The following is a 5,002-nucleotide window of genomic DNA, read 5'->3' on the forward strand; positions in this document are numbered from 1 at the left end:
GACTACGGTAGATACGTCATATTGCCAAATCATTCGCCAGAAGTCATCCATCATAGCCTCCGTCGGGCCTTTAAACATATGTATCGCTCGTATCGCTCGTATAACTACATATGATATTGTAAAACGCACACTTAATATGCGATAAAACTTCTGTTATGACGAATGAAAATGGAATGGCATATCATTTAGCTCGTTATGTTGTTAAAAGAAGACTCACCTTGTGATGCAATATAAGCTCGCTTCTTGAAAAAACCCTATGAAAGAAAAATAACACAAGCACGTATGCGTATATTCAATCATTAATAAAGACATGAGTGATTAAACAACAATAGTTAAAATAGTAGTAGTAGCAAGTATTATAATAATAATAATAATAATAATAATAATAATAATAATAATAATAATATTAATAATAATAATAATAATATAATAATAATAATAATAATAATAATAATAATAATAATAATAATTATTATTATTATTATTATTATTATTATTATTATTATTATAATTATTATAATTATAACAATAATAATAATAATAATAATTATTATTATTATTATAGTAATAATAATAATACAATTACTTAAAATACATTAATGAATACTTATTAAAAAAAATATATTTAAATATAAATGAGGTATCACCCAAAACGTACGGTGTATGTTTTGTTATTTAATACAACAAATCAAATATGATTTCATAAACAATATATGTTCTAATCAAGAATAGTATTGTTATAATCTACATTATTTAATATAAAAAGTTTGTATAAGCGATGCGATTCGATGTGTCGCACTCTATGACACTTAAATGTTTTACAAAATGATTCAAACCACACCTCGATGAAGCAAGCATTGATGTAATCACTGCCTTCTTTGCCATCAACAATGTTAAGCACTACGCGAGAGTGGTCATCTGAAATATTGCCATATCAGGATCGTGTCGTGGCAAACATAATGACTATACAAAATACAAATTTAATTCAGTTATGTTTATTTTTGACAATTGCTCCAGTTCCACTGTGACATACGTATATCACACACGGTGGATTGCAATTGTCTCTCAATTGTGCTTATGCTTGGCGCTAAATGTTTGTAATAACTTACCAACTCTATCTATATGAACTCATTTGAATAATAATAAACTGGTCATTGATATTTGCCTTTTAACTCATCAGTTAATTTGATAATGACTTGTATTAAATACCTGTCCAATTGAGGTATTCGTGTTTTAATACAAATGGCCAGTTAACACGTCTCAGATACCCGCTATCAAATTTAGAATGTATTAAACTGAACACATTCATTAATCTAAAATCCGTAAAACCTCGTAAGCAGATCTTATGATTGGTTCATTTTCAAAAAATGACCATATGAAGTTGTAAAAAAAAATGAGTTACCAACCTTTCTTCTTATGCTCCGATGGTACAATATATGACATAAAACATGGATGCTTAATCAGCTCTATTTACTTCAAACGCGAGAACAACAAACATTGGGTAACAGTCTCTGTTCGTCTATGTATCGCACGTTATAATATGAACAGCAAACATGGCGGATATACATAAATTAAGATACAAATTATTAAATACTCGCATAACGTACAGGCATACATATCTTTGTATCGATTTTTCCCCGCATTCACTGGCGCCGTTGCAGAAGTAGCTGGGTGTTGAATTCCGTAGGGGATTTTCTGCCGTAACGATGGTTATTTAAAAATAACAGCCAAACATGAACACACGTTATAAGTTAACGCGATTAGCCACAAATGATAACAACTTTGATTCTGATATAAAAGTTTACTAAACGAAACGTAGATGCTACTTTAAAGGGGCCTTTTCACAGATTTTGGCAAGTTTTGAAGTTTGTCATAAAATGCTTTATATTGATAAATGTAAGCATTGGACCTAAAAAGCCCCAGTAAGTAAAAATCAAGAATAAAATTAAAAAAAAGGGAAAAAAAGGAGCCCGCAGCAGGGTTCGAACCAGTGACCCCCAGAGTCCTGGAGTAGAAACCATTTAGACCGGTCGGCCATCCTGCCAAATATGTATGAGAGACGTATTTTATACTATATATAAGCAATCTTCGTAATTTCACAAAATTAAACGGCAACAACAGAACTCTCCAAATTATTCAATCGTTTCGCGTTGCAACGCTTTATAATTTTCAGGTTTTTAAATCGTCAAAAGATACATATAAAGGCTATATTAGACCAAGGTAAATGTTCAGTTTTACTGTTTCCTCACAAATATCCTAACTAAAACGAAAATTTGCGAATCTGAAACAACTTTTTTCAATTTTGTCAATTTGCCAAAACGTGAAAAGATCCCTTTTATCATTGTACACTTGATGTAATAATACGCGCTACATAACACGTACAACCTACATAATATTGCCAATTGTGTTTATTGAATGAAAACATGTTTTATATAAATATTAAGACTTTTCATATACCTTAAATTCTAAGTCTAAGTAGAGCTCATCCGCGCTTTTTGACATCAAATATCCCTGCAGTTGGGACAGGGCGATGGCGTGAGGTAAGTCCTTCATGTTCGAATATACCGGTTCTTGAATGAACATTGTAGTAACCGACTCTGATGTTGGTAGCGAACATTGTTGCTCTGAATTTAATCAGTGTAAAATGAATCGTATTTTAATCAGTTTAAAATAACTATTAACAATAAGGAGTGAAACAACTATTCACAGTAGTAGTGTTAACAACTATTCAATGTTGCCTTGAGATAAGTTTACAACAAAAAACCCTAAAATCCCACTTAATGTCTTTTATGCATTACTACAGTATATTTCTTAAAGTAAAAACATTTTTCCTAACAACTTCACAGTGATTGTGATGTAAAGACTCATGCATAATTTGTTTTGGTTAACAATTAACTGAAGCACATAATTGTAAAAACATATCATTTAATATAGTGACACTCGTTGGTTTCTTATATTTGCTTTTTAAGTATATGTAACAATATCTCGTCACTCTTACCATTATTTGGCTTTGCGGCGGCCATTTGTTGCGGCTCGTCATGGACGATACTTATTGGCTCGCCAACAGTTGATAGCACACTCGAACTACAAAATTCAAACTTATCGGTACATACACAACATAATTCAATTAGCATACGATCGTTCACTAAAACTTACATAGTTTAAAACGGGATTTTTTCCCCCGAAACAATATTGATGCAAGTAATAAATAATTGTCACTTATACAAATTTAATGATGATAAGTATGTCATATTTGCATGCATTGTAAAATGTTTAACATATCTCTTAAATGATGTACACATTTCGTCGTCATTTTATAAATATAGGTTATGTTGAAGTAAAATGTTAATAAACTATTGTGAACGCGAATAATCCAAACGTGGTGATACACGGTATACATTTATATGGCTATTCTACACGGTACACATTAATTGGATTCTTATACAAGGTAAACATAAATTGGATTCTTATACACGGTATACATTAATTGGATTCTTATACACGGTATTCATCTTTTGGATTCGTATAGACGGTATACATTAATTGGATTCTTATACACACTAAACATTTATTGACTTCCTTGGTCATCTGTCAATTATACATTAACTTTAAAATATACGCTACGTACTGTTCTTGGGTCCGTTTGCCTTTTTTCTTTCTAATCAATAAAACAACAATCATAATTAACGCCACCAGAAGAATTAGCATCCCAATTAAAACTCCAGATACTAACGCCACTGGAAATTGACTCGATTCTGTAATTAATATACATTTTCGGATCATTTATTCATTTACAAAGTAACATAAATAATGATTTACTTAATAGTTGATAAAAATACCACTGACGAAATTGATCACGCTGTTCACATGACTGAACTTTATATTTATGTATTTGCTAATTACAAACATGCTTAAAAAGGGATTTACCTAAATTTAAAATATTAGAACCATTTAATATATACTCAAATAATACTAATAGGTGCATGTGGTGCATTCCTTTTAAATAGTTTATAGTGATGATTGAAGACACTATATAGCTTAGCAGTTGTCACCTTCTGCGCGCGTATCGCATGATGCCCCTGCATAGCCTTCGTGACAGCTCTCACATCGACCGTTTACAACGTCACATGGTGCGCGATTCAGGCAATAGCCGCAGGTCGCGTTGCAATGTTGGCCATACGTTCCATCCTGACATTCTGATACATAACCAATAAAAACAATACATTTAATTGCCATGCATACATTATAATATTATACGGGCGCTGTATGTGTTCACATATAATGATTTTGCGCTTGTATGCGATACCATTTTCGTTTAAACATTATCGCCCACTTAACCATTAGGCAGATGAATACAAAACAGGAATGATCCGGCGGTTTTCTTAAAAACAACGCGATGATCCGCCGTCTTCATAGATAATCAGAGATAAAATACAGTTCAAAACTAAAATCTGAAACCTTCCCGCTAAAGTAGCAATTATGGGATATTGGATAGTTGATAAGTGTTGACCATTTAGGTTCACTACTTAGTGTGCTCATATAACCAACATTAATGTCAGCTTCCTATTCTTAAATTCTCTAGAAACAAATAGGCCGTTACAATTGATTTACCCGCTTTTATCGTAGTTTGCAATGCATAGTAAATAATTATGTAAATGAGTTATGCAGACGTGTTCTTAACCTTGACATTGCATTTGGATTCATCCTATCACACATATGTTTATTAAAATTTAATCATGATGGGTAAATATGAATTTAAATTATTATATAATAATAAACAAAGTTCTAAAATATCATTGTGAGGAAAAGCTTACCCTGTTCAATAATTACAAATGATTGGGAACCATATGAAATTTAGTATACCCTGGTCGCAACATGCCGAATGAAAAACCTAGTTGAGCCCCTTATTTCAACACACCTAACGCTCGAAAAATAGACAATCGACACTGAAGTTCCATATGTGGGGCAGATAATTGCTCGATGTTCTTTGATGGACATTTTT

At 31.7% G+C, this 5,002-nt stretch overlaps 1 long non-coding RNA gene across 1 annotated transcript; it reads right to left on the reverse strand.

Moving 5' to 3' along the window:
• Positions 1-2,546: 2,546 nt before the first annotated feature.
• On the reverse strand, positions 2,547-3,711 carry LOC127877189 (uncharacterized). The gene is made up of 3 exons (XR_008048283.1): positions 3,629-3,711; positions 2,999-3,084; positions 2,547-2,624 (listed from the first exon to the last, which is right to left on the reverse strand). It is a non-coding gene; the product is annotated as an uncharacterized LOC127877189 (long non-coding RNA).
• Positions 3,712-5,002: the final 1,291 nt, after the last annotated feature.

Source organism: Dreissena polymorpha, chromosome 4 (genome assembly GCF_020536995.1).
Source record: "Dreissena polymorpha isolate Duluth1 chromosome 4, UMN_Dpol_1.0, whole genome shotgun sequence".
Classification (NCBI taxonomy): Eukaryota; Metazoa; Mollusca; class Bivalvia; order Myida; family Dreissenidae; genus Dreissena; species Dreissena polymorpha.